The following is a 16,340-nucleotide window of genomic DNA, read 5'->3' on the forward strand; positions in this document are numbered from 1 at the left end:
TTATTGAATATTGTAAGTTACTCACAGAATATTGTAAGTCACTCACAGAACTAGCTAGGCATGTGAATAACTAATTAGAGCAATGTCTAGAAATAGTACTCCTGAACGACATTATTTTTAATGCCTGTTCCTTTCTCTATAATGGCAGCCTTCATAAATCACAATTGTATTTGTGAAATTCTCATATATACCAAAAGAGTGCATATCTGTTGGAATGCATAAAGGGTAAAATGAATATCAAAAAATAAAATGTGTTTCACACAGATGCACTGCACAGGTTTGCCATCCTATTCACATCGCATTCTACATGGTAGAGTTAGAAAGTCACAGCCTGCAAGATAAGCCATGGGACATTTTCCACAAGAGAAAGTCAGATATCTTCATGAACCACAAAGGATTCAAGGTAAAGTTTTAAAAAGGAGCAAAGTACTGGACTTCATATTTCTTTGTGAAAAAGAACAAATCTTTTTTTATTTTCTTAAGTGTCTTGCCTGTGGTATGTCTTCAGATATTGATTTAATAATCCAAAATGAATCTCAAGGAGCTCAGTTGCAAGCAAAGGAAAGGAAGTGGAAGAACCCCAAACTGACCAAAATGAAGTTTCTGCTAGTAGAGGGAATGGAGCTTGCAATGAAAAAATAATGTTAAATTTCTTGCCCCTTGACATTTGGGACTGCAATTCACACCTGCTACAACACATTCACATGTATCATTTAACTCACTGTTTATAGTAACCCTGTGAGGAAAGTATGACAGATATTATTACTACAGAAGAAAAAGCTGAGGTTCAAGTACTCAAATCCAGAACTTCTATTTTTCTTCTAGTTATTGCTTTTTTTGTCTTATTCTAGTCATCTACTTCCTCCAGGAGCCCCACCTTCATGGCAGAGTGTTCTCCTGTGAATGCATGATTTTTTTCTCTCCAAGCCTAGCCCAAGTTCCCAGTTTCATCCCCTGGATCTCTGGGAAAGGAAGGTGTTCTATTTTGCTTTGCTTTGGCTTGGCTCCAAAGGCTGCCTGTCATGACGTCGGAAGGCTTAACTATGAGCCATTTTGGAACATCATCCAAAGGGAAGGCAGAAAGTACCAGGAAGCTAAGGGCTGGGGACATGCAATAAACTTAGTTACAGGGTACAAAGAGGCATGGTGAACTTGTCTTTGATTCTATCTACTATCTAATCCATGGGAATTCATTCTGGAGAGCAAACCACAGGAGCAGACATCTCTCGGCAGTGAGACCAATTGAAGTCATACAGGCTACAGCATTAGAATTTAAGAGATCGGTCTTTTGGAAGCAGGACTCAGCCAGAACCAGCAGGTGGGAATATACATATTAGGGTCCAGCCATGAAAATAAGAGAACTGCTCTGAGCTTGGCTACCAGGTCACCAGACAAGTGAGTAGATATTCAGGACAGCATTTCAGTCTAAGCAGGGACAAGCATACTCTGTAGGGAGTAGCCTGGCCTCCATCCCCACACACTGTGCACCGGGGCTAAGTCTTGTGTGTCAAGAACACATGATACTAGTCTTTTAACAGCAGTATTCAAGTTCCAACATGGAAAAGAGTGGACAAAACACACAGAAAAAAGAAACATAGGCAAGCACTATTGAGAAGATGGGACTCAAAAGTGGGAAGATTATGAGAGCCAAATCCTCATTTGCAATAATAGGAAATAATTAGATATCATTTATTAGTCAAATTAGTCAAAAAGTGATAAATCAAGGATTGGAAGTACAAATATTTAGAAATATAGAAGAAAACAGAGTAACAAATGGTTAACTCTAGGGCTTGGAATTGGAAGATGGGAAGGTACATGGAGGGAGGCAGCTAGTTCTTATTACATGCCTTATAGTAGTATCTTTTAATTGTGGTAAAATATACATAACATAAAATTTGCCATTTTAAAATGTACAATTCAGTGGCATTTGTATATTCACAAGGCTGTGCAATCATTACTACTTTTCATTTCCAGAACTTTTTCATCATCCCAAACAGAAGCTCTATACCCATTAAATAATAACTTTCCATACCCACCTCCCCCCAGCCCCTGGTAACCTCTATTTCACTTTCTGTATCTTTGAATTTACCTATTCTAGGTAGCTTGTATCAATGGAATCATATAATTTATGTCTGACTTATTTCACTTAACATAATTTTTTTTAAATTTATAACTGTTGTAACATACATCAGAAATTAATTCTTTTTTATAGCTAAATAATATTCTATTGTAGTACACACTCTATTTATTTGTTGATGGACATTTGGGATGTTTCTACCTTCTGGTTAATATGCTGGTGTACAAGTATCTGTTTGAATTCCTGCTTTCACTATTTTTTTTAACATATATCTAAGCATTACTTCATTTAAAATATTTTCAAAGAATATTTAAGGAAGGGAGGAGGAACTAAGAAGCAAAGCAATGAAAGAACTAAGGAAGAAATGAATGGGTTGCACCTATAAGCGAAGGACCCAGGTTATCAGGTTGGATGCCACAGTGTGTTGGAGAAAGGAGGGAATGGTGACCTATGCTCCTTACAGCCACAGCCCTTAACCTACCCAAAGAAGTTGCTGACTCAGCCATGAGATAGGCTGTCTTGGTTTTGTATCTACAAAGGACCTATGGGAAAACAAGATAATTAGTTAACCTCTGTCATACTCACTTTGGTAAATGTTTGAATATCTTTTTTTTTTTTGGCCAAGACTGCATTCAGTCTTCTCTGATATTTCATATTTTTAGTGTCAGTAAACATTAGGAATCACTGTGTGCCTTTACTACAACTAGGTTCTAGAAGTAAAGAAATGGATAATACGGTCCATGCAGTCATGAGACTTACAGTCTGGGGGAAAGATGGCCTTGAGTATAGATAAACGTAAGAATTTGTGTGTTTGGCTCAGGGGACGGAGCACATGCATTATATTGAACATCACATTGTTTCCATTCAGTGTCTGTTTTGATTCGTTAGTGTCCATGTGTACCAGCTGTTAAGTTCAGTACTTTAAATACTACCAATTTCACCAGTATTAAGAAAGAGCTTTAAGAGAAGGAACATGAGTTAGAGTTTTGAAAGACAAGTGTCATTAACCAGAAGGGGGAAAGACTAGGAGGGTACTTTCTAAGCAGAGAGGTTGGCAGTGTTCTGTGCAGGTGAAAACAGGGTCAAGGAATAAAGCTCACCAAGTGAGGAGGCTGGAGAGGTAAATAAAACACAAGTGTCCATCAGGAACCACCTTGTACTCCAAGTTAATACTCAATATTTTCCAAGAAAGTGTAGAGGAGCCTCAGAAGAAGTCTTTGACTGCAAGTTATGGAAGGTCTGATGAAAGAGGAGGCCAAATGGACACAGTAGCGGGAGTTCACCTGAGAGATGGAAGGTTTCCTGCTACCTCCACAGCAACAGCAATAAGGGTGACAATCAGTCAACCCCTGAAAAGAGCTTGTTGGGTCTGGTAATTGCAGTGTCATTTTTTTTTTTTTAACATCTTTATTGGAGTATAATTGCTTTACAATGTTGTGTTATTTTCTGCTATATAACAAAGTGAATCAGTTATATGTATACATATATACCCATATACCCTCCCTCTTGTATCTCCCTCCCACCCTCCCTATCCCACCCCTCTAGGTGGTCACAAAGCACCAAGGTTATCTCCCTGCTCTATGCAGCTGCTTCCCACTAGCTATCTATTTTACATTTGGTAGTGTATATATGTCAATGCTACTCTTTCACTTCGTCCCAGCTTACCCTTCCCCCTTCCTTTGTCCTCAAGTCCATTCTCTACATCTGCATCTTTATTCCTGTCCTGCCCTGAAATTCCTCAGAAACATATTTACTTTTTAGATTCCATATATATGAGTTAGCACATAGTATTTGTTTTTATCTTTCTAACTTACTTCACTCTGCATGACAGACTCTAGATCATTCCACCTCACTGCAAATAACTCAATTTCATTTCCTTTTATTGCTGAGTAATATTCCATTTTATATATGTGCCACATCTTCTTTATCCACTCATCTGTCGATGGACATGTAGGTTGCTTCCATGTCATAGCTATTGTAAATAGTGGTGCAATGAACATTGTGGCACATGACTCTTTTTGAATTATGGTTTTCTCAGGGTATATGACCAGTAGTGGGATTGCTGGGTCATATGGTAGTTCTATTTTTAGTTTTTTTAAGGAACCTCCATACTGTTTTCCATAGTGGCTGTATCAATTTACATTCTCATCAACCGTGCAAGAGGGTTCCCTTTTCTCCATACCCTTTCCAACATTTATTGTTTGTGGGTTTTTTGATGATGGCCATTCTGACTGCTGTGAGGTGATACCTCATTGTGGTTTTGATTTGCATTTCTCTAATGATTAGTGATGTTGAGCATTCTTTCATGTGTCTGTCTGTTGGCAATCTGCATATCTTATTGGGAGAAATGTCTATTTAGGTCTTCTGCCCATTTTTGGATTGGGTTGTTTGTTTTTTTGATATTAAGCTGCATGAGATGCTTATATATTTTGGAGATTAATCCTTTGTCAGTTGCTTCATTTGTAAATATTTTCTCCCATTTTGAGAGTTGTCTTTTCATCTTCTTTATGGTTTCCTTTGCTGTGCAAAAGTTTTTAAGTTTCATTAGGTCCCATTTGTTTATTTTTGTTTTTATTTCCATTTTTCTAGGAGGTGGTTCAAAAAGGATCTTGCTGTGATTTATGTCATAGAGTGTTCTGCCTATGTTTTCCTCTAAGGGTTTTATAGTGTCTGGCCTTACCTTTAGGTCTTTAACACATTAAACGTTTATTTTTTTGTATGGTGTTAGGAAGTGTTCTAATTTCATTCTTTTACATGTAGCTGTCCAGTTTTCCCAGCAACACTTGTTGAAGAGGCTGTCATTTCTCCACTGTATATTCCTGCCTCCTTTGTAAAAGATAAGGTGACTATATGTGCATGGGTTTTTCTCTGGGTTTTCTATCCTGTTCCACTGATCTATATTTCTGTTTTTGTGCCAGTACCATACTGTCTTGATTACTGTAGATTTGTAGTATAGTCTGAAGTCAGGGAGCCTGATTTCTCCAGCTCCGTTTTTCTTTCTCAAGATTGCATAGGATATTCGGGGTCTTTTGTGTTTCCAAACAAATTGTGAAATTTTTTGTTCTAATTCTGTGAAAAATGCCATTGGTAGTTTGATAGGGATTGCAATGAACCCGTAGATTGCTTTGGGTAGTATCGTCATTTTCACAATGTTGAGTCTTTCAGTCCAAGGACATGGTATATCTCTCCAACTGTTTGTATCATCTTTAATTTCTTTCATCAGTGTCTTATAGTTTTCTGCATACAGGTCTTTTGTCTCCCTAGGTAGGTTTATTCCTAGGTATTTTATTCTTTTTGTTGCAATGGTAAATGGGAGTGTTCCCTTAATTTCTCTTTCAGGGTTTTCATCATTAGTGTATAGGAATGCAAGAGATTTCTGTGCATTAATTTTGTATCCTGCTACTTTACCAAATTCACTGATTAGCTCTAGTAGTTTTCTGGTGGCATCTTTAGGATTCCCTGTGCATAGTATCATGTCATCTGCAAACAGTGACAATTTTACTTCTTCTTTTCCAATTCGGATTCCTTTTATTTCTTTTTCTTCTCCGATTGCTGTGGCTAAAACTTCCAAAACTGTGTGGAATAATAGTGGTGAGAGTGGGCAACCTTGTCTTGCTCCTGATCTTAGAGAAATGGTTTCAGTTTTTCACCATTGAGAATGATGTTGGCTGTGGGTTTGTCATATATAGCGTTTATTATGTTGAGGTAGGTTCCCTCTACACCTACTTTCTGGAGAGCTTATATCATAAATGGGTGTTGAATTTTTTTGAAAGCTTTTCCTGCTGCATTTGAGATTATCATATGTTTTTTTTTTTCCTTCAGTTTGTTAATATGGTGTATCACATTGATTGATTTGTATATATTGAAGAATTCTTGCATTCCTGGGATAAACCCCACTTGATCATGGTGTATGATCCTTTTAATGTGCTGCTGGATTCTGTTTGTTAGTATTTTGTTGAGGATTTTTGCATCTGTGTTCATCAGTGATATTGGTCTGTAGTTATCTTTTTGTGTGTGTGACATCTTTGTCTGGTTTTGGTATCAGGCTGATTGTGGCCTCATAGAATGAGTTTGGGAGTTTTCCTCCCTCTGCTATATTTTGGAAGACTTTGAGAAGGATAGGTGTTAGCTCTTCTCTAAATGTTTGATAGAATTCATCTGTGAAGCTATCTGGTCCTGAGCTTTTGTTTGTTGGAAGATTTTCTTCTTTTTTTTTTTTAATACAGCAGGTTCTTATTAGTCATCCATTTTATACACATCAGTGTATACATGTGAATCCCAATCTGTTGGAAGATTTTTAATCACAGTTTCAATTTCAGTGCTTTTGATTCATCTGTTCATATTTTCTATTTCTTCCTGGTTCAGTCTTGGAAGTTTGTACTCTTCTAAGAATTTGTCCATTTCTTCCAGGTTGTCCATTTTATTGGCATATAGTGGCTTGTAGTAATCCCTCATGATCCTTTGTATTTCTGCAGTGTCAGTTGTTACTTCTCCTTTTTCATTTCTAAGTCTGTTGATTTGCGTCTTCTCCATTTTTTTGTTGATGAGTCTGGCTAATGGTTTATCAATTTTGTTTATCTTCTCAAAGAACCAGGTTTTCGTTTTATTGATCTTTGTTATTGTTTCATTTATTTCTTTTTCATTTATTTCTAATTTGTATTTTATGAATTCTTTCCTTCTGTTAGCTTTGGGGTTTTGTTTTTTCTTCTTTCTCTAATTCCTTTAGGTGTAAGGTTAGATTGTTTATTTGAGATTTTTCTTGTTTCTTGAGGTAGGATTGTATTGCTATAAACTTCCCTCTTAGAACTGATTTCACTGCATCACATAGGTTTTGGGTCATGGTTTCATTGTCATTTATTTCTAGGTATATTTTGATTTTCTCTTTGATTTCTTCAGTGATCTCTTGGTTATTTAGTAGTGTATTATTTAGCTTCCATGTGTTTGTATTTTTTACAGTTTTTTCCTGTAATTGTTATCAAGTTTCATAACACTGTGGTCAGAAAAGATACTTGATATGATTTCAATTTCCTTAAATTTACCAAAGCTTGATTTGTGACCCAAGATATGATCAATCCTGGAGAATATTCAATGAGCACTTGAGAAGAAAGTGTATTCTGTTGCTTTTGGTTGGATTGTCCTATAAATATTAATTAATTCTATCTGTTCTAATGTGTCTTTTAAAGCTTGTGTTTCATTATCTTCATTTGGGATGATCTGTCCTTTGGTGAAAGTGGGATGTAAAATCCCCTACTATTATTGTCTTACTGTCAATTTCCCCTTTTATGGCTGTTAGCATTTGCCTTATGTATTGAGGTGCTCCTATGTTGGGTGCATAAATATTTACAACTGTTATATATTCTTCTTGGATTGATCCCTTGATCATTATGTAGTGTCCTTCTTTGCCTCTTGTAATAGTCTATATTTTAAAGTCTATTTTGCCTGATATGAGAATTGCTACTCCAGCTTTCTTTTGTTTTTCATTTGTATGGAATATCTTTTTCCATCTCCTCACTTTCAGTCTGTATGTGTCCCTAGGTCTGAAGTGGGTCTCTTATAGACAACATATATACAGGTCTTGTTTTTGTATCTATTCAGCCATTCTGTGTCTTTTGTTGGAATTAAATGTTGGAACATTTAATCCATTTACATTTAAGGTATTTATCGGTATGTATGTTCCTATTCCCATTTTCTTCATCGTTTTGGGTTTGTTATTGTAAGTTTTCTCTTGTGTTTCCTTTCTAGAGAAGTTCCTTTAGCATTTGTTGTAAAGCTAGTTTGGTGGTGCTGAATTCTCTTGACTTTTGCTTGTGTGTAAAGGTTTTAATTTCTCCTTCGAATCTGAATGAGATTCTTGCTGGTTAGAGTAATCTTGGTTGTAGGTTTTTCCCTTTCATCACTTTAAATATGTCCTGCCAATCCCTTCTGGCTTGAAGAGTTTCTCCTGAAAGATCAGCTGTTAACCTTATGGGGATTCCCTTATGTTATTCCTTATGTTATTTGTTGCTTTTCCCTTGCTGCTTTTAATATTTTTTCTTTGTATTTATAGTTTGATTAATATGTGCCTTGGCATATTTCTCCTTGGATTTATCCTGGATGGGACTCTCTGTGCTTCCTGGACTTGATTGACTATTTCTTTTCCCATGTTAGGGATGTTTTCAACGATAATCTCTTCAAATATTTTCTCAGACCCTTTCTTTTTCTCTTCTTCTTCTGTGACCCCTATAATTCCCCCTCCCCTTATAATTCGAATGTTGGTGTGTTTAAAGTTTTCCCAGAGGTCTCTGAGACTGTCCTCAATTCTTTTCATTCTTTTTTCTTTATTCTGCTCTGTGGCAGTTTTTTCCACTATTTTATCTTCCAGGTCACTTATCCGGTCTTCTGCGTCAGTTATTCTGCTATTGATTCCTTCTGTAGTATTTTTAATTTCATTTATTGTGTTGTTCATCTTTGTTTGTTTGCTCTTTAGTTCTTGTAGGTCCTTGTTAAATGTTTCTTGTATTTTCTCCATTCTATTTCCGAGATTTTGGATCATCTTTACTATCATTACTCTGAACTCTTTTTCAGGTAAACTGCTTATTTCCTCTTCATTTGTTTGGTCTGGTGCATTTTTACCTTGTTCCTTCATCTGCTGCATATTTCTCCGTTTTCTCAGTTTATTTAACTTACTGTGTTTGGGGTCTCCTTTTCACAGGCTGCAGGTTCGTAGTTCCCATTATTTATGGTGTCTGCCCCCAGTGGGTGAGGTTGGTTTAGTGGCTTGTGTAGGCTTCCTGGTGAATGGGTCTGGTGCCTGTGTTCTTGTGGGTGGGGCTGTATCTTGTCCTTCTGGTGGGCAGGGCCATGTCTGGTGGTGTTTTCGGAATGTCTGTGAACTTCGTATGACTTTAGGCAGCCTCTCTGCTAATGCATGGGGTTGTGTTCCTGTCTTGCTAGTTGTTTGGCATGGGGCATCCAGCACTGGAGCTTGCTGGCCGTTGGGTGGAGCTGGGTCTTAGTGTTGAGATGAAGATCTTTGGGAGATCTATCACCAATTGATATTACGTGGGGCCAGGAGATTTCTTGTGGTCCAATGTCCTGGACTCGGCCCTCCCACCTCAGAGGCTCAGGCCCAACACCTTGCCAGAGCACCAAGACCCTGCCAGCCATATGGCTCAGAAGAAAAGGAAGAGAGAAAAACAAAACAAAACAAACAAAAAAAACAAACAGAGAGAACCCTAGGACAAATGGCAAAAGCAAAGCTATACAGACAAAATCACACAAAGAAGCATACACATACACACTGATAAAAAGAGAAAAAGGTAAAAAATATATATATATATATTTAAAAAAAAGAAGAGAGCAACCAAACCAATAAACAAATCCACCAATGATAATAAGCTCTAAATACTATACTAAGATAAACATAAAACCAGAAACAAAATAGACAAAGAAAGCAAACCCGAAGTCTACAGTTGCTCCCATAGTCCACTGCCTCAATTTTGGGAACATTCATTGTCTATTCAGGTACTCTTCAGATGCAGGGTTTATCAAGTTGACTGTGGGGATTTAATCTGCTGCTCTTGAGGCTGCGCAGAGAAATTTCCCTTTCTCTACTTTGTTCGCACAACCCCTGGGGTTCAGCTTTGGTTTTGGCCCCACCTCTGCATGTAGGCTGCCCTCAGGCATCTGTTCCCTGCCCAGACAAGAAGGAGTTAAAGCAGTGGCTGATTAGGGCTCTCTTGCTCACTCAGGCCAGGGGGAGGGAGGGGTACAGTAGTCATAATTGGAACACAGAGCGAGCCTGAGGCAGCAGAGGCTGGCATGACGTTACAACAGCCTGTGGTATGCCGTGTGTTCTCCTGGGGAAGTTATCCCTGGATCATGGGACCCTGGCAGTGGAGTGCTGCACAGGCTCCCAGGAGGGTGTGGATAGTGACCTGTGCTTGCACATAGGATTCTTGGTGGCAGTGGCAGCAGCGTTCGTGGTTCATGCCCGTCTCTGCAGTCCGAGCTAATAGCTGCATCTCGTGCCCATTTCTGGAGCTTACTTAGGTGGTGTTCTGCTTTCTGTGTGCAAACTAGGAAGGAATCCCCTCTCCTCATGCACCCTGAAACAAAGGTCTCTTGCCTCTCCAGAAAGTCCAGACTTTTTCACGGACTCCATCCCAGCTAGCTGTGGCACACTAGCCCCCTTCAGGATGTCTTCACGCAGCCAACCCCAGTCCTCTCCTTGCGATCTGACCTCCGAAACCCGAGCTTCAGCTCCCAGCCCCCACCCACCCCAGCGTGTGAGCAGACAAGACTCTCAGGCTGGTGAGTGCTGGTTGGCACTGATCCTTTGTGTGGAAATCTCTCCGTTTTGCCCTCTGCACCCCTGTTGCTGTGCTCTCCTTCGTGGCTCCAAAGCTTCCCCTCCGTCCACCCCTTGTGCCTGACAGTGAAGGGGCTCCCTAATGTGTGGAAACTTTTCCTCCTTCACAGCTCCCTCCCAGAGGTACAGGTCCCGTCCCTATTCTTTTGTCTGTGTCTTTTCTTTTTTCTTTTGCCCTACCCAGCTACATGGGGATTTTCTTGCCTTTTGGGAAGTCTGAGGTCTTCTGCCAGCATTCAGTAGGTGTTTTGTAGGAGTTGTTCCACATGTAGATGTATTTTTGATGTATTTATGGGGAGGAAGGTGATCTCCACTTCTAACTCCTCTGCCATCTTGAAGGTCTTCAGAGTCATTGTTGACCTTGGCCAGTGGTGAAGTGGAAGACATACTGCTGAAGGCCAAAGATTAAGTGGCCCAAAGCCTATTCCATATTTTCAACCCTGTGTCTCTTCTAGTCTTTTGAGAATTCTGGGAGTAGCTTCCTCTTTTCCTAGTAACCTTTAGCTCCAAGCACCTTCTTGAGTTGAATTCCATCTTTTCACTGTCCTGTGCACACTTCCACACTGAACCAAACTTCCAGTTCTCCATAAATTCTGACCTTGCTTTACCCACTCCAAGGCAGTGCCAAAGCTCTGTCAAGGTGGGGTGCTTCCTCACTGTGGTAAGCAATAAACTCAGCTTTGCCTTGTCAACAGATCATGTTAGTGATATTTGGGGACCCGGAACTTGACCAGACTAACCCAGCCATAGAACTGAGACCCTTTCCTTCATTCACATGCACACATTACTAATTCACAGCATTTGTGTAAATAGCTGAAATCACTAGGTTGTGTTTTATATTGTAATGCTGCTCAGACCCCATAGACCTCAAAAGCCTCTGATATCCTGCTTATCCTGAACTTTTGCAGACAAGCTTCTCCCTTCATACTCAATTTGACTACCAAAAACAAGGCAATGTAAGTCTCCAACCCCTCCCTACCAGCACAACCACTAACACCTGTCTCAGAATCTACTTTTGCAAATCCAGGGACCATTTTTAATTAAGAGCCCTGCCAAATAACAGTTCTCCATCCTTTGAGCAGCCCTGATAATCTCTCAGGATCTTGAAATTTCTGCCCTGAGCTTCCTTATAAGGGAAAAGAATAGCATGGATATTTATATTCCCATTCAGATCTACCAAATTCAGTGGAGATCCTTAAGCGAAAGTGGCTAAAAATCATTTTAGGTTTAAATTATGAGTTTGATATTGTTTTCTGTTATACCACTCAGTATAATTGCTCTAATGGATGTGTGCACAAGCTCAAAGGAGCATAAAAGAGAAGTCATCCCAGGCAGCCTATGAAAGTCTGGTAAAGCTTCTAGAGGAACTGAGATGTGAAAGGTGAATTGGACATTTGTAGCAGAGGCAAGAACACTCAAAGGAATAGAGATTGAAATAATAATAATCACTAAAATTGCTGAGCACTTCAAGTGTCAGCCCTGTTCTAAGCATTTCATTTTCACTCTTTTAAGCAAACCATTGAATTCTCTCAACCACCATAGGAGGTCAGTATAGTTTTATCATCCTCATTTTACAGATAGGAAAATTGAGGCACAAAGGCATTTCATAAATAGCTCAAGGTCACACACACATTTCTAGAGTCTAGGATTCAAACCCAGGAGATAAGAGCACACTGAATCACAATGCAATTTTTCCTCCTACTGAAAGAACAAGATGAGATTTTTAAAAATGAGAGATCTCGCTAAGGGGTTGGAGCATTAATCACAATAGAAATAAAGGAGGGAGATGATGTTGTATAGCGTTATCTTCAATCTTTGGGATTTTGTCACTTACAGACTTCTTCAATTTTTCCTTGTGACTCTTTTCAATTATTTTAGAAAAAGAAAAGAGCACAGTTAAGGATTGTTAATTCATGCTTGCATGGGGAAAGGATTCCTGTCACAAGTTGAGACCAGGCAGAGACCCGCAGAGTATAGGAAAATGATTGAGAGCTCAGTGTTGAGACAGAGCAGGCTCTGGGACTATTGGCAAACTGCAACTCTCTGGCCTGCAGTTTCTTCACAAAAAAGTAAGGGATGGAATTCAACAGTCTCTAAAATCCTATCAAGTTCCATATCCCTATTGCCTCCTACCAGCTTGCACTTGGACCTCTGTGCTTGCCTGCTGCCTGCTGAGTTTCCCATGTTTGTATGTTCTTATTCCTCCTCTCCTTCCTCTTTCTCCCATCTTCTATCTCTCATTGTTCTGGTACCATCTGTTGTTTTCATACATCCTGATAGCTCAAGAATGAGTTTTTACATGGGAAGTTTCTCCTATATGAGATTAGGCTCTTCATAGGAAAGATACACTTTAACAAAAAAATTATGAATGTAGTCTTCCATCATGGTCATTTTTTGTCCTTCAATCTCAATTTTTCTTCTTTGTAGTGATTATGGTATTAGGAATAAATATACATATTTATTATGGCAAAGTTAGAAATTATACATAAGCAAAACATTTTTGCATATATCTTTCTAGACGCATATACATTATTTATCTTTTATTTTCAAATCCCAATTCCTGAGAAATTTGTTAAAACTCCTATGTTAATTGTAAGCAGAGTTTCTTCTGAGAAGTTACAAGAAGAGTTGAAAAAGCAAACAAACTGGTAGAAGGAATACGTCAAATCTTGGATAAAATTGTTTCCAAGGAAAATGGATCAAATTCTGGTCTTAGAAACTCATGCCTCACTTTATTCCATATTCATTATAGTCTTGTAAAAAACTAAAACTGTGCAGTACTTATGCATGAATACCCTGTACCACTTCTAAGAAATGCAAAGCACAGATACGATCCCATTACCTTTCATCAAAACCTCACAGAGTCCCTGTATGAAAGTGCTGTTCTCCCCACGTCAGAGGTGTGTTAACAAAGCTAAAAGTTACCAAACCTGTTCATGGCCTGCCATTGTATGCAATTTGGGATTAGAAAACATCTAAAATTCTATTCTCTCTACTGTTATCGCGCTATTGTTAACATAACCCTGAGTCTATATTATCTCTCTTTTGAAGGAAATACATTCCAAGAAACTGCAGAACAAGAAACAGATCTCAAAATCATTCTAATTTTATTCCTGTCTTGGGGAATACAAGTGAGCTATCAATGTAAATATCAGTAAAACATTCCTAGGTCCTTAGATGAGAGGTGTTAGATAAACACATTTTTAACTGAGTCTGAAAAATGTGTTTACTTACAAACTTCCTACACTATTCTGACTGCTTTCCCAGAAGCAGGCTCCCTTCATCACCACAGGGCTTCCTCGGGAGCCTGCGTGCTCTTGTTCTTCAACATTCTCAACATGAGACCCACTCTTTGAGAAGGTTGTTCGTTTGTGCTGTGATGCATCATCAATTTTCCCATTGCAAAGGCTGCCTCTGCTCTCATGTGACTCCGAGCCTGTCAAACTACCCCTGACCTAGAAGTCCTCATGTGGCCCTCTCCCCAATATCTTAATAGAAGATTTGCTCTTATGTTTTCTTTGACTTTCTGTCTTGCCTTCTCCCGCTGTGCTCTTTCTTTAGGCCCAAACTTCTCTATCACTTCTGTCTGTGTTTTATCCTACTTTAATCATATCAAGAAACTACCCCTCTTCTCACTTGTTAAAAGGAGCAAATTAAAGTCTCTTGTACTTGTTTTATCTCCCCAGCCTCTCCCAACCTCCCAAACAAAAAGAAAAAAAAAACAATTGTATAAAGCTCCCTGAGGGCAGAAACAGTGAATAAGGTTTTATTCAGCTTTACATCCCCAGAAGCTCTTAGTACAGTGACTTGCAAGCAGTAATTTACATTTAATTAGCTCTTGGATTGCATTTGAAGGCCTCAGTTTGGCCAGATAACAAAGTTCACAATAAACATCACCGTATAGATTATAATCTGGTCTCTATAATTCTACTCTTTTCTTAGTTATAATCATCATTTGCACGTAATGCACCATTTTCTGGGCTCCATTGTTGAAAATGAACTTTTGACACTAAGAGATAAAAGGATTTAATGTTCATTTAGGGAGCCAAAATCTCCCACCAGTTGGATGCTCACAACCTCTTTAACATCAAAAAGCACAGAATCACCCATATCCACAATACTAAGTCATACCTTTCACAATTTAGCATTTCTAAAATTGTGATGAATTTTATAATTGATGCATACATTTACTGTGGTAGTGTTGATTTTTCCCTTCAATTATTAGTGATGTTTCTTACAAATACAAGGTAAAATTTGGATTTCAGTGCTTCAAAATAGCACTTTTGAAAGAATGCTACTTTTTTTTCATTTTTTACTCTATCTAATGAATATTTTTCTCAGCAGGAAGCTCATGAATTTTTAGTCCTTGATTAATTTACCCTGAAGTATGGAATTAAGTGTCACCTCATCATAAAGTAACCAATGACACATCTTCCATTTAGTGCCATCAATTGTTTTCTGCATTTTCTACCCTTCCAAAGTGTGTTATGTACTGATATATGTTGTTAGGGCACTTGCCAGGTTGCGCTCCTTCTACAGCTACATTTGACATTTAATTTAGGGGTTGAGAAAATGGCAGCTGCTGCAGGCTGTGACTACCTGTAGCACTGAAACTAATTTAGATAGAATCAGTAGCTTTTGCTTTTTACTTCCCAAAGAATTATCAAAATTGCAGGGATTCTAGAATTAAATTAAGGTATTAAAACCCTGTTTCAACCTCTCACTGATATGAAATAGGTATCATGGTGCCCAGAATATTAAATTTAAAAATAGTATATTAAAAATTTTTTCTTTCGTATTTAGATAGTTACATATTAAAAGACAGATATTATCCTCCTTCATAAAGAAATACACAAATCATTAAGAAAAGTTTGAATACTTTTTAAAAGAAAAGAATGAGAAACACAACAAATAACTCATCAAAGAAATGTAAAGGACCAATACGTATGGAAAAAGAAAAGTACAATATCACTATTAATTGAAAGCCATTTACCATAGCTACCATTTTTTCTTTCATTGGTCAAGTTTTCTAATAACTTTAAAAAAATAGCTTTATTGAGATAAATGTCACCATTTTAAAGTTCACAATACAGTGGTTTCAATATATTCACAGAGTTGTGCAATTATCACCACTGTCTAATTTTAGTGCATGTTCATTGTTCCCGAAAGAAACCACACGTCCATTAGCAGTCACTCTCCATTCCTTGTTCCCCCAAGCTCCTGGTAATCACTAATCTATTTTCTGTCTCTATGGATTTGCCTATTTTGGATATTTCACATAAATGGAATTACACAACATGAGGTCTTTTGTGAATGCTTTCACTAAGCATAGTGTTTTCAAGGTTCATACATTTTCTAGCATGTAGCAATACTTCATTCTTTTTATCATTCCAGTGATGTGTTGACAATGTTTTGGTGAAATTAAACTCTCCAACATTATTGTTGGGACAATATATTGATTTTTTTAAAAAGTCCTTCCTGGGGAACAATTTGGCAATCTATATTTAAAAACCTTTTAAAAAATATAAAACTTTTCACCCTGGAATTCCACTTTCAAGAAATCACTCCAAAGAAACAATCATAGATGTGGACGTAAATCGGCCACAATGGTATTGTTTGCAGCTCTGTACTTGATTAGGAAATACTGGGAGCAACATGATGCTCAGCAGTAGTGAATATGTTTGATAAATCATGATGTGGCAATATTGTGGGATACTCTGCAGCATTTGAAATGATGATGGGGACTGTGCTGTAGGAACTTGCCCTGGGGCTATGGGGTTGCCATCTTGTGGATTACGACCCCTTTTCTAATTAAATCAGATCAGTTATGCTTTTTTCAAAATGTAATATAAAACCTGACTATATAATAGATAAAAGGGTTATGCTGCTTTAAAAATTAATTTTAAAACAAGC

The sequence above is a fragment of the Balaenoptera acutorostrata genome, chromosome 9 (genome assembly GCF_949987535.1).
Source record: "Balaenoptera acutorostrata chromosome 9, mBalAcu1.1, whole genome shotgun sequence".
NCBI lineage: Eukaryota > Metazoa > Chordata > Mammalia > Artiodactyla > Balaenopteridae > Balaenoptera > Balaenoptera acutorostrata.